The 26,976-nt window shown below is 43.9% G+C and overlaps 2 protein-coding genes across 3 annotated transcripts in view; one reads left to right on the forward strand and one right to left on the reverse strand.

The window, feature by feature from the left end:
- The window catches only part of SMPX (small muscle protein X-linked), a 56,297-nt gene extending 52,473 nt beyond the window's left edge, over window positions 1-3,824 (forward strand). The window contains exon 5 of one of the 2 annotated variants that reach the window (XM_078064472.1): window positions 3,428-3,824. The gene's annotated coding sequence lies outside the window, so the exon portion shown is untranslated. Of the gene's footprint in view, window positions 1-858; window positions 1,077-3,427 lie in introns of those variants that run through there. The other variant, XM_078064473.1, reaches the window with a different exon arrangement.
- The window catches only part of LOC118548244 (membrane-bound transcription factor site-2 protease), a 192,796-nt gene extending 170,775 nt beyond the window's left edge, over window positions 1-22,021 (reverse strand). Inside the window, exon 1 of the mRNA XM_078064468.1 lies at window positions 21,364-22,021. The gene's annotated coding sequence lies outside the window, so the exon portion shown is untranslated. The remainder of the gene's footprint in view (window positions 1-21,363) is intronic.
- Between the last annotated feature and the right edge of the window lie 4,955 nt (window positions 22,022-26,976).

The raw sequence follows: 26,976 nt of genomic DNA on the forward strand, positions 1-26,976 counted from the left end.
GCAGATTGTCATGGCCTCTCACTAAGCCAGAGGGACTGGCCATATGTCACCCAGCACAGTCACCACGGCAGTCAAATGGCTTGAGCATACCACGATGGGGCTGTAGCTGGGGCCCAGGGCAGCTGTGACAGCACCACGGGGATGCGGCACATCCAATCAACACTCCTGGGGTACTGCGTGGCCCCTCGCTCATTCCTGCTGCCTCACACTGGCGAACGTGGCTTTGGCTGTAACTCCAACTCCAGGTCTCCTCCTGTTCTCACTTCCCCGAGTGGTCCCACGCGTCAGTCCTCAGGGCCCTGCTATGGGCCAGGTGCTGTGATAGGCAGTGGGATGTGGAAATGAATAGGACACGTTCACACACTCCCGGAGGTGACAGCCTCGTGGCAGGACAGCTATGTAGGGAAGACATGAGAGGACAGAGAGGATGCACAGAACAGATAATTACAACGCAGCATGTTACGTGGAGAGTCATGGTGAAGGCGGGGTGGGGGATTCTAGTCCAAAGTTATAAGCACAGAGGGAGAGGCCTGAGGGCTCTTCTCGTGTTACAGAAGCAGTAAGTGTCCAGCAAACTCAGAGTGCAGGGTGCATGAGGGAGAGTGGTCAGAAACAGACTGCCCGGAGGGCCCGGATGAGGCTGGGAAGTTGCTGGTCAACAAAATGCATTTCAGCCAGAACTCCTGGGTTCTGGAGTTGGTATCTTGCTTCCTCTTGGTGACTGGCGTGGACCAAAAACCGAGTTTCTAAAAAAAAAAAAAAATGCTAAAGAAATATGAAAGCCTGTGCTGACTGCTGTTGATAATGTTTTCAGCTGTGTAATTATTAATCTTTCCCTATCTTTCCCTCTGGTTTTAGAACCATCCAAAACTTCCCTGTTAGTGGTGTGGAAAAAACCCCAGAGTCAAAACACCTGAGTTCAAATCCCAGCTTTTCTGTTCACCAGCTATGAGACTTGGAGCTACTCACTTTGCCTTTTGACCTCTATGTATTTCATCTCAACAATGAGTACAGACATTCTTTGGAGACATTGTGGGCTTGGTTCCAGACCACTGCAATAAAGTGACTGAAATGAATTTTTTGGTTTCCCAGTGCTTATAAAAGTCATGTTTACACTGTTTTGCAGTCCATTAAGTGTGCAATAGCATTAGGTCTAAAAATAAAGATGTTCATGCCTTAAATAAAATACACTATTGCTAAAAAACTGCTAACCATCATCCGAGCTTTCAGCAAGTTGTACTCTTTTTGCTGGTGGAGGGTCTTGCCTGATGTCGATGGCTGCTGACAGATCAGGGTGCTGGGAGCTGAAGGTGGGGGTGGCTGTGGCGATTTCTTAAAATAAGACAACAGTGAAGTGTGCTGCATCGAATGACTCTTCCTTTCTCTTGAACAGTTAGAGGCCATTGTAAGGGTTATTAACTGGCCTAATTTCAATATTGTTATGTCTCAGGGAATAGGGAGGCCCGAGGCGAGAGAGACGGGGAGAAGGACTGGTCGTTGGAGCAGTGAGAACACACACAGCCTTTGTTAAGTTTGCCGTCTTACATGGGCACGGTATATAGCACCCCAAAACAATTACAATAGTGACATCAAAGATCATTGATCATGGATCACCATAACAAATATAACAATGCAAATGTGTGAAATATTGTGAAAATTACCCAAATGTGACAGAGACACGAAGTTAGCAGATGCTGTTGGGAAAAATGGCGCCGGTAGACCTGCTCGACACAGGGTTGCCGCAAGCCTTCAGTTTGTAAAAAATGCAGTATCTGCAAAGTGCAATAAAGTGAAGCACAAGAAGATGAGGTATGCCCATATAAACAGAAACTGCATTACAGCAATGCTATAAATGTTCAATGACACAATGGGCTCTAAGAAAAAACACCAGAAAGCAAAGCTTTCTTAAAGACCTCTGCTACATAAATGAAATAAGTCAATCAGAGAAAGACAAGTATCATATGATCTCCCTGATATGTTGAATTTGAGAAACAAGACAGAGGATCATAGGGGAAGGCAGGGGAAAAATGAAACAAGATGAAACCAGAGAGGGAGACAAACCATAAGAGACTCTTAATCTCAGGAAACAAACTGAGGGTTGCTGGAGTGGTGGGGGGTGGGAGGGAGGGGGTGGCTGGGTGATGGACATTGGGGAGGGTATGTACTATGGTGAGCGCTGTGAATTGTGTAAGACTGATGAATCACAGACCTGTACCCCCAAAACAAATAATACATTATGTGTTAATAAAAAATAAAAATAAAAGACCTCAGCTACAGAACTCTCCTCAGGGCTCACTAGCCATGATTGGGTCCCATGGCTAACCCTACCTTGAAGACATACCGGGAGGTAGAGTCTTTGGCAACCAGCCTTTGTAGTAGAGAAAAACAAGGGTGAAGGTAGTTGAGAATGGAAATGGAGTGACCCAAGCCGTACTGTCTGCTACAGCAGTGAGGGACCTTTGTTTGTGGAGTTTTCTTTCTCCAGCCACTGACAATAAAAAAAATGTGAGCATTCTGCTTGTTAGAAAAGATTCAACCTGTTCACGTAAGTAAAGAATACAAGGAATGACACCAGGAATAATGGAAAACAAACGTGTAAATAACGTCAAATGATCTTTGCATTCCAAGAGATTTTAAAAGAAATGGCACTATATCCATTAGCCAATAGTACATAACCAACCCCCCTCCCCCCACCAAATCCAATGGCTTAGAACAAAGTCATTTATTATCCTGGCTCATATGCTCATGGCTCAGCTGATTTAGGCTGGGCTCACTTACGCATCTGTATAAGCTGGGGCCTCTGTGTTAGACAGGGCTTGGTTGGGGCATGTTAGCTGGGGTGGCTCAGCTGCACATCTTTCTCATCCTTTTCCTTCATCAGCGGGCAGGCCAATGGCAGGTGTGCAAGAGAGTTAGCAAACACATGTGACATCTCTTGAGGTCCATGGTCAGAAGTGGCAGACCATCACTTCTGCCTCATTCTGTTCGCTGAAGCAAGTCTCGTGGCCAAACTCAGACATGAGGAATTTATACCCCATCTACGATAGTAGGAAACTAAAAAGTTACATGGCAGTGGGGATGGATACAGGGAGGGGGGGAGAACTGGAGCCATGATTGCAAATTTACCACAGGCACCAAAGGTCTTGCAAGTCGTAAACATAAGGTTAGCATTATACTCTAATCCTTTCAGAAGGAAGCCATCCTAATTTAGTTTGGAATTACTTAAATCACTAGAGCCAAAGTTGATGGTTACACCTACTCATAGTTCACTTTACATTCATGGAATCAAGAGACGAAGTTTCCAAGTGAAAATGAGGTCTTCAATTTTGACTTTTACCTGTCATACTGATTTTCAAGCTATCCCTAAATATATCTCATGAAAACAAAACTAATGCTTCCTTTTTTTTCCTTTTTTTTTTTTTTGCAGGCTTGATGTGAAGAACTGAAGAGAAAGAGAATGGATTCAAATGAAAAAAGCTCATGAAGAAATTTTATATATTTGTATGAAGATTACGAACCTCCTGAATGCCTGAGACTCTAGCAGAAATGTCTTCTTTGTACACTTATATTTCTGCCTTCTAGTTGGCTACACTTCTTACTTTATCTTCATGTTTGGCACCTTGCAAAGCAAATCAGCTCAAGAATTCACCAACTGGAGGGTGTGCTTTTGAGGAGGAAAAGGATTTTACAGAGAGGGATCGGGCAATGCATAACAATGATTTTGATAGGAAGTTCTCCACTTCACACACTATTTTGATCAATATTTGGAATGTATTTTAGTTCTTCACATCCTAAATTATATCAATAAACTTTTTATGAGTTCACACTTGAGTAAATATAAAATGTGAATCTAGACTAAATTAATTTCATATCTTCAGATGGCTACATATTCCTATACATGGAGAGAAATGAGATATGAGCCAGCCAGGGGCACGTGGGTGGCTTAGTCAGTTAAGCGTCTGGCTCTTGGTTTTGGCTCAGGTCATGATCTCATGGGTGCTGAGATGGAACCCCGTGTTGGGCTCCACACTCAGTGGGGAGTCTGCCTGAAGATTCTCTCCCTCTGCCCCTTCCCCCACTTGCGCTCTCACTCTCTCTCTCTCTGAAATAAATAAATAAATCTTAAAAAAAAAAAAAGAGCCAGCCAAATCCCACATTGCTTACATGGGGATTTCTTCTTCTGAATAACTGGGTAAAACTATGGCTGACTGGTCTTTGCAAATGAGGTTAAATATTGCCTTAGGAACTGGGCATCGTCGATATTCCTCCTCCAAGGATGATCTTTATGGTGAATGCATTTTACTTCCATAGAGGCTCAGAAATTCCCTTTGCCCAGATGGGACAGAGTTCATTAAAAGGCACAACAAAATAAAGCTGAAAGGTCAGAACAAAAGAGAGGGGCAGATCATACCTTAGTCATCCAAAGAAAGCTAAAACGTGTCTCCTGCTGCTAAGATGGAGAGTCTCTATGAAACTTAATTAGTGGCCAACACCATCATAAACCAAAAAGAGTCACCCATGTCCCTCTAGAGTCTTCTGATCTTCCCAGATGCCAGGGCAACTTCACAGTGTGAAGATTTGAGGAACCAGGTTCTAGAGACAAGTGTGTCACCTACCTGGTATGCAGAGACCCCAGCACCATGACTTTTTGCCTTGCTTCAGGGCCTTCCATTAAAAAAAAAAAAAAAAACAAAAACCAAAAAACCAAGACATATTTCTAAACATCTCAAGCAAAAATTAGCCTTTAGCTTTTCTGTTTCGTAGAGATCAGCTTCCCCAAGCAGGACTATCGTGCACACACACGACTGGCTGCAGGTTCAGTAGGGCCTGATGAGTCTAGGTTTTCCTGAAAGGGTGGCCATCTGCTTGTGGCTCCCAGGTATCTCTCTGGGCTATGGCTCAGCCTGGCGATCTGAATCTAACATAGACGCACGGCAGGAGAATATCAGTCAGAACAAAACCTGCCAGCCTAATCCTCTGTTGGCAGAACAGGTCCTAAATAATATGGCATTGTGTTGCCTCAGGCCATTCCGCTCCTTCCTAATTAGGGTAGTTGGGTAGGGTTTTTTTTTTTAAATCTCAGTGTTCCCTTTGTTTATTTATAAATGACCCATGTTCAGTTTCAAAATGACATTCTGGTTGAATGTTACAAAAGCTGTCTTCACATTTTCCTGCAGTCTGCCCAGTCAAATGTGCAGCATAATACAGACCAGAGGCATCAGAGAAATTCAGCGGATCTGTGGACAGCTTTTAATTTACTATGTATTTTATTTTGTTAAGGCGCAAATTCACTGTATTTGGGATTTAGCAAGTTCCACATTCTATCATTTACCGGACAGCACCTATAATGTAGGAAAAGACAGTTTATTTTCAATGAAATTATTTTTTAAAAATTCACATGCCTCATGTGAAATGGCCCTTTTTAAAACCCATATATGGCACTGAGACAGCCTTATTTATCTTACACGTTTGTAATCAAACCAATTATTATGCAACTTTTCCATGGGGAAGAAACAAGATACAAGTAGCTGAAGGTTCATCAGGAGAGAGAGAACAAAACTAGAAATGACATCAGTTTGAGCAATTAAAGTAAAGCATAAGGTACAATAGCGTTTTTAGTACAAGTGCTGTAAATGGTACGAGTGTCAGATGTTCCACTGACAGGTGGGGATGTTGGAGTGTGATCACAGTCGCTCCGCCCGCACTGCCTGGCGGCCTACTCCGCGGCAGGCTCTGTGCTAAGTGCTGGGGGGAGCGCAGCACATTCACCCAGAAGACCTTGCTTCACCACCCCCCCCACATCCTCTCTCCCCTCTCCCTCCCCACATGGGATTTTCACATACTGTGCTTGAGTGAGTGAAAGAGAAGGCCCCGCAGGGTTCAGGACCGTGTGAGACACTTGAAAAGCTTCTCCCTTTGGAGAAGAAGCCATCTGGAATAAGCAGGGCTCTCCAAAATCTCCTCAACCACTCATTTTTTTTTTTTTTTATGATCTTTATATTTCAAGAGCACAGATTGGAAGGCAATTAGCTTTGCTTCCAAGGTTACTTCCTGAGCAGCTGAATGACAAAGGAGAATTTTAAAAGTTAGGCCCAGGGCATGGGGGATGATAATTACTCAAATGAATCCCTCATTTCTAACTAGAACAGCTAGAGGATTTACAAAAAGCCTCTCATTTTTGATAAGGAACACTACTAATCTGAATGTACCGTCCCATGAAGCTACCGCTCTGATGTTCTTGGGCTGACCTAGAATTAGGGCTCCCCCCTCTGAAATAAGACATGGAAAGGTTCATGAGGAATGAGAACAGGGCTCATCTGGATTCAAGGACCTCAGGTTGATCAATGACAACTAGTTCCTCTTGAAGGCATGTGGCATTACTCAGTGCTTTGCAATCTAGCTTGAAAGAGAAACCACATTTAACTTGGTAATTGATGCTCCCTTGGGATTTTAACCTGACGCTGAATGTAGGCACCAACGTGGCCCCCAGCTAGTTCCTTGCCTCACATACCATTAATGACATTTCTGTGCTTCTCTAAATGAGAGGATATATTACTTTAACATTCAGACACGATTGTGTATTCAGTCAACAAGCCCCGCACAGAACAACCACTTAGAGAGAACACGATCCACCAGCATGTTGCTACGTGAAGAAAACCATTCAAGTTCATATCCCGAGTTCATTTTTTCTCTAAGCAAATGACCCAACCTGCTTAGATTCTGTACTGAAGGCAAATCACACTGTCAAAAAAATATATATATGCTGATTATAAAAGAGGGGATTCAGCTGTAAAATAAGATTACAGCTTTAACAACACCATCACCTAAAGGTGTTCTTCAGAGAAAGACAAACAACCTCAATTAAGCAATCATTTTCAAATTCTGGGATGCACTTGGCCTCATATCCTTCAACCCAATGCTTGTTTATTAAAGGAGAAAAATCACTCCTATAACATTTGACTTCTTTGCAAAATAATTCAGTGCCACCCCTGACTGGGAGAGACTGCACCATCAGATAGCAAGGCTCTTTTTTATGGCCAGCTCTTCCCCTGGTTCAGTGAGGATATTCAAGACGCAGATTCCACAGGGAAAGGGGCTTTCCCTTTGGGCTTCAGATGCCTGCAGATGAGCTGTAAAGCAAAAGCAGGTCTGCCCTCTACCATCTAATTTTCAAATGTGATCCTGAGTTGGGCGGAGCAACGGTGGGGTGGGGGTGCAGGCAGGACTTTACCTCAGTGTGGGTTGCTTATGGTCTCTAGACAAACAAAATGAGAATTCTAGGCTTCTCTGGAAGCGATTCCTGCTTTTAATATTGCTCACGCATCTGTGGTGCACTAGACAAGACAGGGTCCTGGAAGAAACACACCTACGTTCAAGCCACACATTCACACAAGCCACAGTGCTTAAAGCTTTAATTACAAGAAAAAAAATGGGGGAGGGGATAGGTTTTGTGCCTTACTTATAACTTTTTTTTTTTTGGCTTTGTTTTATACCGTGTCTTCTGGCTCTGACCACACAGAGAAAGATTCTTGGGCTCAGGCAACCCTCACCCACCTCACCCAGCCTGGGCTGGGCTTTCCAGTATTCAGTGGGAGGTGATGAACATTTGAAGAAGCCAAAGGAAATATCTCAACTCCTAGGGGGCCGGACACCCATGAGGGCATGGACATCTCTGCTCAGTCTTAGAAATTAGGCATTTCCTTAGCGTTCTAAAATCTGGGTGAATCCAACTTTATTATAATTTCTTGGCATGCAGCATTTATTTAAATTTGTAGGCAAGGAAACCGGCATACTTGTCCCTAGTGGTTAAATAATTGTACACAGACCAAGGCTCCTTAAATCATACACAAACAAAAAACATCAAAAAAAAACCCCACCCCAAACTTCTTTTTTTTCCAAATCTTGAACATTGCCAGGCACTGTGGTGGTAATGATGGCCGAGGAGGGGGAGGGTTGGGGGCTTCATTTGGAATCCAGGTAAACCACACACACAGAGTGCGGAATTGGAAAGGAGGAAAGAGCCGGGAGAGATGTCCCTTAATGAGACCCACTGGGCTCCAAGCTCTGTAGTTACATCCTGGTCGACTGCTGGGACCCCAACCCACAGACTCAACGTTTTGGCCCTACTTTACTTATTGCTTATTTCCCTAGACTTTTCCCAACATGTTTTCTTTACCAGCTGGGAAAGGAACTCCCTCCTCTCTGTGCTCTGGAACCTTCCCATCTGGATAACTGGACTCTGGCTGCAGATATGCTGAAATGACTGTGGCATTAATTTCCTTGGAGAGTGTGCATCTACCCGAGGCTTTACCAATATCTGTCCCCCTGGAGTCATTCCTTCCATTTGGCCCTGGATATAAACAATAACGCCTATTGCTGGCTGGAAAATAAACCGTGGGAATTGGCATGTTTTTCAACGAGAGGTCATGGAGAAAAGTGCTGGCAATGACCCATTGTATCCCCCAGTCCTTTAGTTTAGAGGCCGAACGGAGGCAATGATCTCTAACAGATGCACCATTAGGCAAGACCTACATCTGAAAGCTCCGTTGATTCAGATACTCAGTAATTAAGTTGTGGGCCAGTGAGCACATGATCTGCAATCAAACATGTCCCCGATCAGTGATTAGACGGGCAAACATGTGACCCCATTGTCTCTGCCGAAGGATGATTATGTAACAGTCTCTGGTCCTCAGACATCATGGTTATCTGCCAACTTTTGATCCCAGTAAATAAGCTGAAATCACTTGCTGTGGTTCTGGGAATCCGATTTTTAGGACAACTGACCCTTCTCAGGGGACCTGACCCATTGGGCCTGATAACTGATGCACACAGAGACCCAGATGCAAGGTGGGTGGGTCAGAGAGCCCCTGCAAAGAATGTCTAGGGGGCGGCCTGGCGTCACGTGCTTTACCCAAAGACACGTCAAAGAACGTGCTTTTAAGCTTCAGGGCTTCTTGCTGCTTAAGAAGTAGTAAAGACAAAGGTGTGTAGGAGGGAAGGAGGGAGAGATGATGAGAGAGAAAATGAGAGAGGGGCAGAGGAAAGAAGGAGAGAGAGCGTTTGCTTCTAGAGCCCCAGGGTCAGGTCACTGAAGAAGATTACGTGGCTTCCCTGAGGTCTGGCTGAGCAGGGGAAGCCTATCTGTTTCGTGCACAATCAAATACTCATCATCTATTTTTTTCTGAAGGGTAAGGAGGATGCATGAGAGCTTCCAAGTGCATGGGGGGAGCCAAGCAAGGACTAAAAGATAATCTGGCTTGGGGTGACCCGAGACATCTAAATGTCACATAGCCTTGATGCGCATGTGACCTCGAGCTGCCCTGGGGTGACTCAGGCACCAGCCCTTTCTCAATCCCTTATTTGCTTTCCTTACTCCAGTGAGATTAACACAGCCACAGCCCACAGAGAAGCTCGGAGCAGCCCTCCCTCCTGCTTTCAGGGACCAGCTCCACAGTTCTGCACATAGTCAGGAGCTGGGTCTCTGAACTCAGATTGATTTGCATTTAAACCCTGGCTGCTCTATCGGAGCAACAATCACTTAAAATGCTGCATGTGTTTTCCAAACTAAAACTACGGGCAAATCAATAGGCAGTGAGCCTCAATCCAGTGCAGGGCCAGGCACTACTGGAGGAAAGAACACTGCCTTGTGGAGTCCCTTCACCCAGACACTTTCAAGCAAGAGTGGTGAAGACTATGTTGGAGGGAGATATTGAGGGCCGTGTGTGACGAGTATATGCAGCGCTGAATTACAGGGAGCAATTACCAACAGTGATTTAGGATGAATCTATATAGCTTGTGATTTAAGTCGTGATCAAATCATTTGGACTTAATTTAAATCCCCCATAATCCAGATTCCTCTAAATCACAAATTATGATTTAGGCAAATGTTCGGGGTAGTAAGCACATCGAGAAGCATTTTTGTTTGCTTGTTTGCTCTGTCTCATTTCTTTTCCTAGTGGCGGACTTTGAGACAAGATTCAAGCAAAGGTAGCTTGTTTGGGTGGAGAAGGAGACACCAGCAGGGGTCTGGGCAGGTAGCTGAGGAGGGAGGCTGGGAAGCCAGTTATGACTATGGGTAACTCAACCCTAACTCCACAGGGGAAGCTCGGGGAGTCTGAAGAGAATACACGGCCCAGAGTGATCCCAGTTCGAACAAGGGAGCTGGGGTATTTACGCGCCAACTCCCATCCATCACTGATGGAGGGCTGTCTGCAGCAGTGGCCGACCAAGTGTAGTCTGCTGGGCAGGGAAAGCCCGGAACAAAGGCATGTGGTGATTGGCAAGCTGGAAGCTGAGTCATTTGTGCTGAAAGATACAAGCCAAGAGGTGAGGCCCAGGGCCTTTCACGACTTCTATGTACAAATGACAAAAACAAAAAAATAATATTATTGTAGATCACAGACACATTTTCCACTGAAGATGTGACTGGCTAAACATCCATCATTACTTTAATTCAGAGAGTGAATCATTCCTGGTATTTTCCCACTACAAACGAGGGATGGGTCAAACACAGGGATAGGGGAGTAGCATCCTTTTCTTTTTCTCCCCCCTACATTTTGAAACATACTTATGATGGAAATCATTTTAAAAATAGAAATTCTATAGGACATCTTATCTCAATTAATTTCACAACTCTCCCCCCTCCCCGTATATTTTTCAAACTACATTTTCATCATAATGATATAGAGATAAAGCCAGGAAGGCATATATCTATCTATAGTAACTAAACATATATCTATATAAATAAATACGTAAGTAAGTATATCTATATAAATATAGATAATTACTACATGATTAATGTTATTTGCTCTCCATATATAATTAACATATAAGATTACTATAAGGATGAAAGCTTGTTTTTATGCTTAAAATAGATGGATGTGTCCCTAGAAAAATAGGTCATCAGACCCAGATTTCTCTTTTCCGTAAACAGTTTCATCTATTAGAATTTTTTGAACCGTGCAATAAAATATCCTCATGGTTAAGCCCCGTGGCTCCAAAACACCCTTGACTTTTCATCATTCTTGTTTATGTCATTGCGAAACTGTACATGACTTGGGGCTTAAGTATCAGTTCAATAAGAAAGCCCCCTTGAATAAAGTGATAAAAAGAGTGAGAGAGAAAGAGAACTTGAATGCAATATGTACTCGGTACTGCTGATTTGGTGGGCTGCTAGGCTCTGCAGGGAAACTGGCCAAGGAGGTAAGAGCGTCCCGAAGGAATCGGGAGTGAAAGCACCCACGGTGGAAATGCGGTTGAGTAGATCAGTATATGAGGTCCTGAGAAGGCCTGAGGTTGAAGGGTGGCAAGCAAGTCCCTTACACCGAGTGGCTTCCAGGCCACGGTGAGTCAGGGTGCTGTGAGTCCAGAAAAGACAGAAGGCAGTTGCACGGCTGCCAAATGTAAAAATGTCTTGGAAGCGGCAGAGAGCGCTAGGGGTCTCTCAGTACTCATTCTTCCCCCTCTTCCTCAGCAATAAAACCTCTAAACTTTACCTGCACAACCACCCGTTTTGCAGCTCACTGGGGCCCCAGGACAAAATTCTTGCTAAGGGTCATTAAGCAAAAGCAGTGTTTATAATTCGTGCGAAGTATCCCTGAAGGGAGAGGTCAGCTGCCTCTTTCTTGCCTGTTCCTCCTTCCTTCTAGCGGCATTGCGGATGCAAGGGCAGGAGCAGCAGCAGCTGTCCTAGGCCATGCAGTGGAAGCTGTGTTGACCGGAACCCATAGAGCCACCATACTTCCCTTGGACCACCTACATTTCTGAGGGAAGGAAACAAAACCACTTTCTTGTACTTTGAGATTTTTGTTACTCACAGCTGAACCTTATTTCGACTAGTAAAATGACCATTCTCCTGTGGAGATGAATATGAGAACCTGTGAGTTATTTGCTGGAATAGATTTTCCTGTTTGACCAGCAAATGGACTCACTTCTTACATTAGAGGTTCAGTCATTCTATATCTCTCCCTGCCTCCCTGTACAGAAAGGACAGATACTTGCCTCTATGGAGAGCCAGAGCTTGGGCACATGCATGAAGGCAGGTCATTTGAGTATGGCAAAAGGAGCAGCGGATAGTTCAGAATTTATTTAGAATTCATTCCAGATTGATGGAAGTGGCCTGCCCAGTCTGATGGCGGCAGTGTCTGAGGCAAGGCTGAGTACTGGGCACTGGTATACTGGTGTCCTAACCAAACTTTTCTGTGGCATGATTTGGTGATAGTTCTGTCACACTTAGCCCTTCTCTCCTACTCTCCTTCCAATCCTATTTCTCCAGCACTCCCAATATCCTTCCAGTGATAGGTCAGTGGTTTTGCATGCAATCAGAAACCTTGACTCATACAGAAATTGCCATCTGGGCATGACTTGTAACAAATAGCCTTAGAGAAAGAGAAGCTATCTGGAATGACTTATTTGTCCTCGTTGGGTCTGAAGGCAGTGTTAAGGGGTAGGACTGCGGCAACCACTGGAAACACAGCAAATTAAATATCTATGGTCACTCGGAATAATGTCCTCACTGAAGGCTCATTCCTCCTTGGACTCCTGCATCTCCACCGGCAGCATCAAGAGCGAAACCCTCCCCCAAGAGGTGGGATCATTTTCCTCCTGGCAGGAGAGAAGAGGCAAATAGCTGTAGGCCTCCAGCTTTCTCACCTGCCCCTAATACACACCCCTTCACCATCATCTGCCTTAAGACCACCAGGACTAGTCTTATTGTGTCCTAAATTCCCTTCCCCTCCATGTCACCCTCCTCTCACAGTGCTCTGTGTATCCCCTATTCAGTTTCCACCTCCCAACCCTCCCTACCTCCTTTGAAGAGCCCCTACTTGGTAATCAGCAAACCCCCCTCTGTCCTCAATCTCTTTTCTGAGCGAACCCTGAGCACAGGGCTCCCTAATGGGCACAGGGCACATTGTAATGAAAACCTGGCTTTCTCTAGAGGACATTACTTCCTGTTCGTCCCTCACAAATGGTGGCTGTTTTTATTTTTACTTTCATCTTTCACATAGTACAGAACATGGAGATGGGTAGATGTCTTCTTTGCTCCTCATGACCAGTTCCAGACCACTTTCCCTCTCACTTCCCTCCTTTCTCAACTGCCCCCCACCACAGTTTGAATCTCCTGTCATCACACTACATTCCCACCGGCCTTCCTTGTTGCACTTGTCCACTCTCCCTCACTTCTTGAAGATTTTGTCTCCTGGCTCTCTATTGCTCTCTCTAGCACTGTTTTATTTCTTGAGGATTTATGTATATGAAGTATATGAATTTGTGTATTCCTTCCTATATCCTAGCTTCTCAGATCCTTGACCTCTCTCTGGTTATCTGCCCTATCTGGGCCACTCATTCTCATGGTCATACAGAGACCTTATATTATTATTATTAAAAACTACAATTCCTCCATAATCTCAGATTCAAATATCCATTCTCTGACCATCACCTCCTATGTTACAGCTTACTTTGTTTAGTACCCTGGTTCCGACCATCCAGCCACATGAGGCTGTGTGAGTACAGCAATGGACTAGGCAGAGTTGGGTTTAACCAGGACAGGGAAATGAAATGGTTGACCAGAGAAATAAAGCTGAACAAAAAAGGGCAATGAGGACCAGAGGGAAAATATGAATGAAAAGATGGCAGGATCATTGGTTGTAGATCCAGTTAATGTCAAGGGATTGGTGGGGGCAGTCCTTTGTTTGGTGAGGTCATTCCCACGCCAATTACACATTTATCCACTCATGGTCTTCTAGAGCCAGACCCTTGGTAAGCATTTCTCCTTTGCCCTCTTGCATGATGTTAAGTGTTGGCAGTAGACGGGAACTGTGGGGCCAGGGCAAGAGGAAGGGGCTTTTTTCCCTGATGCTGGTGGGCTGTTTCTTGCATCTTTAGCATGCGGCAGCCAGTGAGGTGCAAGACACGCAGGGAGACTGTCCGTCCAGCAAGTGTCTGTGGGTTGTCCCTGCTGGTGGTTTCCCAGCAAGTGGCATGAGCATCTCGACAGGGAGCCTCCGAGTGAGCCTCACTGATGCTCTAGCTGTTGGTTCCCAGCTTGCCATATGTATTCCGTGGCACCTCAGTGAACTTCTCTACATTCCAGGACTTGAGCCTGCCTCTCTCTATCAAGGTCAGAATCTCAGCCTTGGCTGGTGAGGCCTCTTTCAAATTTGCTCCTTCCTTAGGTGTTCTGCCTTAGAGGCAGTGGCTGCTCTCTATAGCCACTATTCATGTTTTCTTTACAGCTGTCCATACTATTTAGTACCTAATCTCTTGTCACTAGCTAGTAATCCTTTAAACTTTTCCCCAAATTACTATGTGGTTTCTGTCTTACAACTTCCTAAACAAAGTAATGCAATAGAAAGCCAGTTCTCACCCTCTACACCTCCCACCACTAGAATCAGATCAGCATGTTCTGGTGGCCAATCACCAAGTCACTCCAGAACAAGAAGACTTCTACACCAAAATAATTGCAGGCTGTTCACTTATAATCAACAAAAATCTGGGGAATAGGTAGAAATGAGGGTATTAGATCAAAAATGGAAAAGCACAACTTTATTTTGGGCTGAATTAATCAATATGGGGCCACTTCCCAGAGATTCTGGATCTAATAGGCTAGCCTGAGAGGCTGAAAATACGTCTAAGAATGCACTTGACTGGTTGACTCAACCTAAAGGAGGCTGAGATCCAAGAAATTCATTTGCAAGGATTCAAAAGACTTACAGACATACTACTGCTTGTGTTGATTCATTTATGTTTCCACTAATGATTCACTTGAGAACCCCCAGAAGACAACCCCCTCCCCATGGCCTTGAGAAATAAATTGGTGAGGGGAGAGCTTCTTCTCTGTAGGCCAGAATTACTGACGGGGATGATCTGTAGGAATGACTTCCTGATATCAGTGTGTTAGGAAGACGTCAGGATGACAAAGGCCAGGGGATACTACTTCACCACCAGAAGCAAGATGACCATGGTTACCAGAGCAGGAATCAGAAGGTTCTGAGCCACGGGGATCTTTGGCAGAAATGGATTGATCATGGGATCACCAGGTATGAAGATCTCGGGTAACCTACTAAGGCACTATTTACCTTTTAAAACAACAACAAATCTCCTTGTCTGGTTAACAGAGGTTAAACACGGGCCAAAAAATAAAAATACCTGGTTGAGTCCTCTCATCCATTCTAAAACCTAAGTCACTCCCCTTCCAGACCAGAGCTCCTTGAAGTGGGGACCCTGCAAAGACCTCCCCAGCACCTCTTGGATCTTCCTTCTGGCCCTCACCAGAGATGCTCAATGGTTTACCATTGGAAACATGCCCTGGGAAAAGGGAAACTCATACATGTCTGGGGGATTACTGGACACTGGCTCTAAGATTACACTAATTCCCGAGGACCCTGAAAGTTACTGTGGCCCATCAATCAGAATGGTCGGAAAGTAAATGAAGTCCACCTCATGGTAATGCTTATGGGAACCCATTCCTGGGTTGTTTCCTCAGTTCCTAAGTATGGATGAAATACATTCTCAGAAACAGGTTGTGGCAGACTGGTTTTCTTTTCCAAGGATGGATGCAGTATCTCCCATCCCAATAGTGTTCTGAAATGCAACCTTGATACTTCCCCAGGGAGAGGTAGAGTCTATTTCTCCACTTCCTTGAATCTGGGTGGGTTCTGTGACTGTTCTGATCACAGAGCAGGGCAGAAAGTGATACCATACCAGTTTTATGTGCAACCCTTAACTGGCCAGGCACTTCCTGCTTCCCGCCTCTTGGAAGACAGTCTCTCTATAAGAAGACCAACTACCTTGACACCACCACACTGCGAGAAGCCCAAGTCAGTATGAGATGTCACAGGGAAAAAGACAGAGGCAAATATGATTTGATGAACTGGTTTGACAATGAGAATGGGCTTTCCCATATAGATGAGATGGCAGACATTTTCCAAAACTTGAATGAGCTAAATAAAGCTGTGGTTCCAAGCTCTTGATGAAATATATAATTAAAGCACATGGCAAGATAAAAATACTTTATAAATAATACTGTAACAACAAATAGTTAAAAGTATTTGCAAACGTTTCTGAGTATAAAGCCTGAGTGAGACGACTGTTGCAGAAAGGGCAGCAAGTAACATTAACAGTTGTGTTGTAAGTCACAGTAGTATCTTTTTAGAATACTCTCAGAAATGGAGAAAGTAAATGAAGCCAAGAGTAGATGATAATTTATATCTCAAGTTGTACATTTCTAATTCTTTGCTTTTGATAAAAGTGAAAATCCTATGAGCTGGGAGCTGCTACATCACTGAAAATAATATCTCTTGCTAGATCGCTATGTAACGTTTAGCACATACTTGGAAAGACTCCAACAAACTGAGGGACAGAATTGCTTCATTTCTATATACTTATTTATGTGAGCAAGATTTCTCAGTACTTACATCTCTAACAATGAAAAAGCAGAAATACATTGTTCAATTGCTGCTGAGCCCTGCCTCATTCATATTCATCCAGAGATACGTGAATGAGTTTTTAAAAATCGGCCCCCTCCATATTATAAGAAATGCAATTTCCATTAAAATTTGCTTTTTTGTTTTATGATTATCAGTATTTATATTTAGATCATTTTAATTGTGCACAAATAATAACTAATGATGACTTAATCTAAAAATATTTTTCACACGTAGTGATAAAATTTAAAATTTTAGATGATTGGTATATATATATATGTATATATATATCACAAAAATCTGAGGAAATAGTCTTCTAATATTTCAAAACTTATTTGATTCAGTAAAGCAGTTGTTCATGTCATTGACGAACAAATGAAATTCTGTCATGTAACTTTATTTTTTCCTGCCATCTTCTTTGTTAATGCAAACAGAATTATCAAGCAATACCCATGTCAGAACTACATTTATTAATGACTTGAGCAACTTCTTGGCCAAGCTGGAGTAGTAACCAAACCTTCATTTGTAGTCTGGTTTTGTCAAATCATGGTTGAATTACAACTATAGGTTGGCCAAAAAAACAACAACAAAGGGGCGCCTGGGTGGCTCAGTGGGCTAAACGTCTGCCTTCAGCTCAGGTCCTGATCCCAAGGTCCTGGGATCGAGCCCCGCATCGGGCTACCTGCTCAGCGGGAAGCCTGCTTCTCTCTCTCCCACTTACCCTGCTTGTGTTCTCTCTCTGGCTGTCTCTCTCTGTCAAATAAATAAATAAAATCTTTAAAAAAAAAAACAAAAAACAAAAGCAAAAACAAAAAAAACCCCAAAGAAACATTCCCAAAAAACCTAAGCTTTTTTTTTTTTTTTAAGTAGGCCCCACACCTACTGTGGAGTCCAACACGGGGCTTGAACGCATAACCTTGAGATCAAGACCTGAGCTGAGATCAAGAGTCAGATGCTTGACCGATTGAGCCACCCAGGCACCCCTAAAAAACCTAAGCTTTGACAATCAACCCACAATATGGAATTTACAACAAAGAACATTGCATATTTTATTATTATTTGTAAATTGTGCTAAACATCCTTTATATCAGTAAAATGTACAAAGAGTACCTTTTTTTTCCCGGAGAGTTGATGATTAAACATTTACCAGCATACTGCCACAGCCAGCCTCAGTGGGTTTGAGGGTAATGGGAACATGAAGGAGTAACGGAGGAGGGAAGGTGTAAATACCTCATGATCAGGTACAGAAACAAGGACGAGAGCCTCTACCCAGATTCTCTTCCTCACTGCACCATGTATGTATTTACTCATTCTAAGTGACTGCCCTGCTACTTGGCACAGAGCGGGTCGGTGGTGGTTGAGAAGCGATTAAGACAGAACTAGATATCCCTCGGACGCCCTGGGCAGGGGGACAGAAGAAGTAACTGAGGAAATACTGGGTTATTTTCCTTGGGAATCGAGTAGGTTGCATTATTTGAAGGGGGAATGTGTGTGTGTGTGTGTGTGTGTGTGTGTGTATTTTTTTCAGACACCTGCGAAAATGAGTCTTCAGGGATGTTGGACAATGAAAGGGGTGGAGAGCCCTCTCCACCTTGCACCCTTTCTCATGTCTGAGGAATGGCGTGCAGTCTGAATCTTGGAGGGAAGGACAGTCCTGCCTCCTACTAAGGAAATGAAAATACGTGCTTTTACTGACCCTTGGTAGCTGGACTTTTTTTTTTTTCTTGCATATTATCTAAGCTGAGAAAGATTAAAATCCGCTTGGGATTTTGGATCTGGAGACAGAAAGAGGGAGTAGTTTAGACCTGTTTGCGGCTAAAGGCATAGGAGCGAGCATCCAGAGGTGACAGAGTCAGGGGTAACCGCATCGGTGGCTCAGAGGTGGTTTCTTTGACCTACTCTTCCTATGATATAATTTTAGCAGTGGATTCAACTGCTGGGCTTCCTTTGTTTCCTGCCCCCTTTCAGAGCCAAGTCTCTAACCTTCCTGTTAATTCTGTGAGCTATTCGATAAATTACTGCAATAAATTAATTTTCTGCTTAAGGTAAGTAGAGTTGGTTTCTGTTGTTGGAGTTACTAAAATATGCCCAGAAGGAAGCCTTTTAAAGGATCATGCTATGATTCTAAAATGCAGGCATTTCCTAATGAGACCCTTGGCTAGGAGCTAGAAATCTGTTGCTGGGAAATTGAGGAGAACATAAAAGCTGCGGGTGTGTTTGGCTGCTTAACATAACATCCATGGGAAATGACCAAGATAGATTGCTCAGAAGTCCCTACTGTTCTCATAGGTCTATTGCAGGGGAAAATTGTCTTGATGATAGTTAAACCTCTTTTCCAAATCATGCATTTCATTGTGAACATTTTTTTGCAATCATCATAGCTCTGCATCATATTTTTACAAGAGGGCTGGCCAGGCATAGCAATTTCTGACACCCATCAGCATTTCCCTTTACTGTGTTTTGAGGACTCTGTACAGAGGAACCTCATCCAAGTTGCCATCATCTTTGGCAAGTCAACAGTCGGCCTAAATGTCCCAGGGGTAAACTGACCACCAAAGCTCACCCGGTTTTGCATCTCTCATCTTGTGGTTTGTGCTCAACAATCGCTGAAGTTGTTTATCAGTGGGGTAATAGTTCAGAATGTGTTATATTAGTTTTATTTTGTTGGCTTTGAGGAGTCACTGCAGATTAGCAGTTTGAAACAATATGAACGTATCAGCTCATAGTTCTATAGGTCAGAAATGTGGGTGGGCGCCCCTGCTTCCTCTGGTCTAGGTCTCAAGGCTGAGGTCAAGGGGCTGGGTAGCCTGAGCTCTTTTTTGGATGTCCTGGAGAAGAATCTGCTCCCAAGCTCTTTCAGGTTGGGGGCAGGATTCAGTTCTTTTGTAGCTAGTGTATTGAGGTCCCCGTGTCCCTGCTGGCTGTCACGTGAGAACCTCTCTCAGCTCCTTCAGGACGTCACATCCTTAACATGTCGCTGCCTCCATTTTCATTGTGGTGATGGGGCACAGAGTCTCTCTCCTGCTTCAAGGGTCTCTGACTTACCCTCTTGCAGTGTCTTTTCTGCCACCAGCCAGAGAAGGTTCTCTGCTTTTAAGGATTTATGTGATTAGATTGGAACTGCCTGGATAATCCAGGAAAATCTCCCTATTTTGAGGCCTGTAGCCTTCATTACACTTGTAAAGCCTCTTTTGCTGGGTAAAGTAACATAGTCATGGGTTCCAGAGATGAGGGCATGGACATCTTTGGGGGGGGGCAATCTGCCTACCATAGCAATCCCCTGTCACTCTTAGCCAAGGACTCCAAAGATGCGGTTTCCTGTCACTTTTATTAAGCTCTGGCTACTTGGGTTGCTGGAGGTAACTACAGGATGCTGATCATTTTAATGTATAGATTTTCAAGAAATTGTATGGTAATATGGTGCTATGGACTAAATGTGTTCCCTCAAAGTTCATGTGTTCAAGCCCTCAGACCCACTGTGATGGTATCTGGAGGGGAGGCCTCTGGGAGGTAAATAGGTTTAGATGAGGTCATGAGGGGGGAGCCTCCACGATGGGATTCGTGCCCACATACGGAGAAGAGACCCCAGAGCTTAGTCTTTTAGTCATGTGAAGACACAGTAAGAACATGGCCATCTGTAAGCCAGGACGAGAGCTCTCACTGAGAACTGAATCGGCTGGCACCTTGATCTTGGGCTCCCCCACCTCCAGAACTGTGAGAAATAAATGCCTGTTGTTTAAGCCATCCAGGGTGTGGTATTTTGTTATAGCAGCCCAAGCTGACTAAGACCTATGGAGGGCAATTCTGTCTGCCATGCTGTGAAACCAGAATCGGTCAACTTTTCTTGCTTAGCTAAAAAAATGAGCATCCTGAATAAAGCTTATGAAAGAAGGAGTGAACGATCTTTGTCTTCCAAGCTTTAGGCCCTGCCAGTCTCTCGGGCGACACCGAGCATGATATGGCCAGTCAAGGTAGCTGCAGCCGAGTCCTCCAGCCCGACTTGGAGACATTTGCCCTTGGATGTCCCCTCCTGGTCTCTCTGGATGATGTTTGCGAAGTGGGCGCTCTGTCCATCAGCTCTGCGGGCTTTGGGCTTTAACAGAGGCCTGGGTAAAGAGGCTGCCTCCCTCCCCCTCCGCAGTGAAAGGGAAATGCTTCTCCAACGGCACTGCACTTTGGAATCAGCCAGAGAGCTTTCAAAACGTACCCGTGCCCAGACCCCACACCCAGAGGTCCTGGTTCATTCCCTTTAGAATGGGGCCCAACTCTCAGTATTTTCAAAAAACTTCCCAGCTGCTTTTAAGGTGCAGCCAGGGTTGAGAAACACTGCTCTAAGACAATGGGCTGCCACTTATCCCTGGGGGGCTCCAACAGATGAGTAGATTCCAGCTCTCAGGAACTAAGACATTACCCATGTTGGGAGAACAAGAGCGAACACAACGTTGTCAAAGCCTGACATTTAGGCAGGGAGCACAGAGTGTCTCAACACCTGGGTTACTTTGTATGCAACTCCTCTCTGCTTCTCTGAGGAGGCGGCATTAACGGGGGGGGGGGGGGGGGGGAGGGACTCTGACGGCTTACTACAGATGGCCTAGACAGAACTGAGGGAGTGACACAACAGCATACCTTGTGTGGTGTGCAGGTGGCATCCCTGTGCCATCAGACAGGCTGACCTGATGGGAGACTCATCAACCACGGCCCCCGATGCTCTCCGTACGGATAGTTTGGTGAACCTTGTAAGGACTCCCCCAGGCCCCAAACGAGAGAAGCAATTCTCACATGACCACCCCCACCGAAAGAGAATCCCGACTTTCATGGGTTAAACAGTAAGACATTCTCAAAAAGGATAACAATAATAGCTAATATTGTTTGAGCACTAAATGCTCTAACACTTTACCACAAACTCAGAGGCTTAAAACAACACAGTGTATTGTCTTACAGTTGTGGAGGTCGGGAGTCTGGCACAGGTCCCTCCAGGCTAACACTGAGGTATTGGCTGGGTTCCTTTCCAGAAGCTGTGCGGAGGAATCTGCTTGGAGCTCACTGAGGTTGGAGGCAAAATTCAGTTCCCTGTGGCTGGAGGGCCAAGGGTGCCGCTTCCTCACGGGATGGCAGCCGAGGGCACCTGCCAACTTCTAGAGGCTGCCCGGGTACCTTGCTTGGCTCACGGCCTCTTCCTCCATCTCCCAAGCCAGCAATGGTGGATCAAGTCTCTCTACATGTTGACTCTCTCTAGCCTCTTCCTCTACCATCGCCTCCCTCTTCTACTTCGAGGACCCATGTGATTACACCGGGCCCATTTGGGAATCCAGGATGCACTCCCATCTAAGGTCCAGAACCTTAATTCCATCTGCAGAGTCCCTTTGCCCATTTGAAATAAAGCTTCACAGGTTGCAGGATTCAGGACGTGGATATTTCGGGGCCACTGTTCTGCCCGCCACAGAACTTACCAGGTTTTCCTCCTACCCCCGCAGCTAGTCATTTTCCTTCTTTTAGCCCAGTTGCTATTCCTCTCATTCATTTTCATGTTGGCTTTTCTTGGGGGTTCTGTCCTGACCCCATTTCTTTTCTCTCTAAACTTTCTTCCCAGGTGATCTCTTCCATCCCCCTGCTTTAAATAGCATCTGTATACAACGTCTCTAATAAATAGACTCTCTCTTCTGTGCCCCAGAATCTTTTCTCCAGTGGCCTACTTCACAGCTCCATTTGGGTGTTTCACGTGAATCTTCAAAATTACTGCAGTCTTGGTCCCCCTTCCCCACCTCCAACCTATTTCATACACCCCTTTCTTAGCTCCTTCATGATGTCATCATCGCCCATTTGATCATGCCAAACATGTGGGGTCCATCCTATTTGCTTCCCTCCCCCTCAGCCACCTACTCAATCACCCCCAAGCCCAGGAGACTGAGCCAGGCCGCCCTGAGCTGTCTGCTGAATCCGCTGCTCTCCTCCAGCAGCGAAGGGGATTTTTACAAGCTTTAATTGCAAGTCACAATGCTGAAGTGGTATGAGGTTATTTCTGGATGGTGGAAATGTGGGTGGCTGTTATTTTCTTCTTGGTACTTTTTTGCTCTTTAAACATTTCCATAGAAAACTCAAAACAAAATGTTCCATAAAAACAAAAACAAAAATAAAATATTACCTTCTCAGAAGAGTTCCCCGCCCCTTTCCCCATCCTTACATTATTATCTCTAAAAGCATCCTGTTATTTTCCTCTCAGTCTTTATCACACTTTGCCAGGGTATACATTTTCTTTCTTTGCTGCTTTATTGTCTTTCTCTCTCTCTCACTAGCTATAAGGCCATGAGGGCAGCACCATATTTGTTGTGTTGATTACTACATACCCAGCACCCAGGCCTATGCCTGCCACACAGTAAAGGTTTAATTCACCCAGGGATCCCTCATTATCTGAACTCTCCCTCTCCAACTATTCATTAAAATGACTTACAAAAATGTTTATTCCAGATTTGTTGTCTGAATCAAAAAGCTGTTATTGCAATTCAGTAAGCAAATGCCAGAAAGCCTGTTTACGGTGCAAGTGAGTCCAGGTAAGAGGATAGAGACTGTGCGTGGGTCCTAGCTCAGCTGCGGCCTGATGTGGATACATGTTGCTGAAATGTGTACCGGCAACATTCAGAGGATCGGTGTTCCTAGTTATTAAATGAAAAATGTCTTCTCTGAGAGTAGCACTAATTCAACTTCATGTTCATCAGCATTTAGAGGAAAGGGAAAAGAGCATCCGAGTGCTGAATCTTCAAAAGAAATTGTAGTTCACACCCACAAAAGCAGTGCTCAGTGAGTGTGCTCATGATATCAAAGGAAGCACCGCACTCCGCAAAGGCAATACCAGGCCCCGTCTTGTGCTGTCCAGAGAGAGCTACAGAACCTGACGCAAAGAGGAGATGCACAGATGACCACTTTGAGAACTTTTGCTCCTTTCCCCGTTGTTACATCTACAGCCTCAGACAATGGCTCAGGGCCACACCCACTTCTGGAGCCTCCCATGCCCGAGAAAGCTGTCTCCCAGTTCCTTGTATTTGGACTTTTAGGAAGTGAGGCACCAATGGCTGCATTTACTCCTTTACTCACCCCCAAACGCCAACTTGACTGAAGCTTCCGTCTCCTTCTTCTGGCCACCAGATTCTGCTGAGGCAACTCTTCCATTGGCCAATAACCATTATTAGAATATTGCCTTATTCATTTTTTAAGTGTAATTTTCATTCATTATTTAAAGCATCCTGAAGATACTATTTCCACTCTGGTTATTTATATTTCCGTAAAGCTCACCGAATGTGGAAGAAGGATGAAATTCCTATCTATACAGCAGGCTGCATCGGCAGGGCCAGGAAGCTCGTTAGAAACGCTAATTCCTGGGTCCCAACTCAGCCTCCTGAATCTGAAATTCTGGGTCCCATGATTCCGTGCTTCGGCACAGTCCCCAGATGGCACATACCAAAATTGAAAAAAATGGGAGTCTGTTTCTGTTTTGTCTGTTCATTTGTTTTGTTTGAAAATCAAGTGGAAAGGGGCCCCCTGGGTGGCTCAGTCGGTTAAGTGTCCGACTCCTGGTTTCGGCTCAGGTCGTGATCTCAGGGCTGTGAGAGCGAGCCCTAGGTTGGGCTCCCCACTCAGCATGGATTCTGCTCGAGATTCTCTCCTTCTCCCTCTGCCCCTCCTGCTTGTGCTCTCTCTCTCTCAAATAAATAAAAAAATTAAATGGAAAATACTTTTTTTTTCCTCTAGCTTACTTTGTTGTTAGAATACACTATATAATGTATACAACATACAAAATAGGTGGTGATCAACTGTTTATGTGATTGCTAAGGCTCCCAGTCAACAGTAGGTTATTAGTAAAGTTTTGGGCAATCAAAAGTTACATAAGGATTTTCGACTGTGAGGGGTCGGCGCCCCTAATCTCCACGTTTATCCCCTAATCCCCAACTGTAATACTGTATGTCAATTATGAGAAAATATAAAAAAAGAAAGTGTAACAGAGAAAATAAAAATTGTCTGCATTTTCACATCCAGAATAAAATGCTAATATTTTTGCTTGTTTGCTTCCAGAGTTTCCTCCTCCTCCTCTCTCTCTCTGCCTCTTTCTTCTTTCTCTTTCTTTCTTTTTTTTAAAAGAAAAACTAGCCTTCTTTTGTCAACACAACACATGCTTTTTTAAAAGATTTTATTTATTCATTTGAGACAGAGAGATACAGAGAGCACGAGCAGGGGGAGAGGCAGAGGGAGAGGGAGAAGCAGGCTCTCCACTGAGCCAGGAGCCCGATGTGGGACTTGATCCCAGGACCCCGGGATCACGACCTGAGCCAAAGGCAGACGCCCAACCATCTGAGCCACCCAGGTGCCCCAATACATGCTTATTTTAAAGAATTCAAATAGCTTAGAGAAGTACAAAGTTAGAGGAGTTGACAGTCACCCACAAAACACCATCCAGAAGCACTTATCACTGATATTAGGAAGGTTCCATATAACCGCCTGGGCTCATGCAAAAAGATACATAATTACATAGATAGACAGACAGGGAGGCTTTTAAGAAGATTCTATTTCTGAATTAAAATAATGAAATAGTTAAATGCTATTTTAATTAAAATGTTACTTCTAATTTTACTTAAATATCACAGGAAAAAAGAAATTGAAGTGAAACTAAAGAATTCCTAATCAATATTTCTTCACGGTGAGATATTATTTCCTAAGTGACTCCTGAGTATAAGAAAGAAGATTCTAAAATATTAAGTGGTTGAAGTTGGAATGTTTTAACCACCTGTTCCAAGTTTAGACAGTACTGACTCCCTGCTGTGAACAAGAAGGATGCTCATACTTTCACATCACCCACCACCTCTCCTTCCCTACTTTTCAGTGTTTCAACATTGTATTCTTTTTAAAAAACATTTTTAAACTGGATTATAATTGACATACAATATTACAGTTGACCCTTGAACAATGCTGGGGTGCTGACCCTTGTGCAGTTAAAAATCTGCATATAACTTTTGACTCCCCAAAACTTCATTACTAATAGCCTACTGTTTTTTTTTCAAGATTTTAAAAATTTTTAAGTGATCTTTACACCCAGCGTGGGGTCTGAACTCACAACTGAGAGATCAAGAGTCACTCGCTCCACTGACTGAGCTAGCCAGGCGCCCCACTGAGAGCCTACTGTTGACCGGAAGCCTTACTGAGAACATAAACAGTCGATTAATGCATATTTTGTATGTTATGTGCATTATACACTGTATTTTTATGCTAAACTAAGCTAGAGAAAAGAAAATGTGATTAAGAAAATCATAAGGAGGGGCACCTGGGTGGCTCAGTCAGTTAACTGGCCGACTCTTGATTTTGGCTCAGGTCGTGATCTCAGGGCGGTGGGATCAAGCCCCACATGGGGCCCAACACTCAGTGGGGAGTCTGCTTGAGGATTCTCTCTCTCCCTCTGCCCCTCCACCTGCTTGCACTCTCTCTCTCTCTCTCTCTCAAATAAATAAAATAAATCTTAAAAAAAGAAAATCATAAGGAAGAAAAAATACATTTATGGTACCCTACTGTATTTATAAAAAAAAAAATCTGCATATAAGTGGACCTGTGCAATTCAAACTCGTGTTGTCAAGGGTCAAGTGTATATTAATTTCAGGTATACAACACATTGATTTGCAAATTTTATACATCGCAAAATGATTACAACAATAGGTCAAGTTACCATTTATTACCATACAAAGTTATTCCAATAATATTTACTATATTCCCTATGCTGTACATTACGTCCCCATGACTTATTTATTGTATAATTGGAATTTTGTACCTTTTAATCTCCTTCACCTTATTTCGTCAGTCCCACCACCACCCTCCCCTCTCACAATTGCCAGTTTGTTCTCTGTATCTATGAGTCTGTACCTGTTTTGTTTGTTCATTTGTTTGGTTTTTTTTTACTACATGTAAGTGAAATCATATGGTATCTGTCTTTCTCTGTCTGACTTATTTTACTTAGCATAATACCCTCTAGGTCCATCCATGTTGTCACAAGTGGCAAGATCTCATTCTTTCCTTTTATGGCTGAGTAGAATTCCATTGTATATACGTACCACATCTTCTTTATCCATTCATCTTTTGATGGGCACTTAGGTTGCTTCCATATCTTGGCTATTGTAGATAATGCTGCAATAAACATAGGGGTGTGTGTATCTCCTTAAATTGGTGTTTTCATTTCCTTTGGATACATACCCAGTAGTGGTATTACTGGATCCTAGGGTAGTTCTATTTTTAATATTTTGAGAAACCTCCATACTATTTTCCATGGTAGTGCACCAATTTACATTTACATTTACATGTTTTGATCTACATTTCCCTGGTGATTAGTGATGATGAGCATCTTTTCATGTGTCTGTTGGCCATCTGGATGTCTTCTCTGGCAAACTGTCTATTCAGGTCCTCTGCCCGTTTTTAAAATAGGTTGTTTAGGGTTTTTTGGTTATTGAGTTGTATGAATTCTTCATATATTTTGGATATCAATCCTTTATTGGATATATTGTTTGCAACTATCTTCTCCCAT

The sequence above is a fragment of the Halichoerus grypus genome, chromosome X (genome assembly GCF_964656455.1).
Source record: "Halichoerus grypus chromosome X, mHalGry1.hap1.1, whole genome shotgun sequence".
NCBI lineage: Eukaryota > Metazoa > Chordata > Mammalia > Carnivora > Phocidae > Halichoerus > Halichoerus grypus.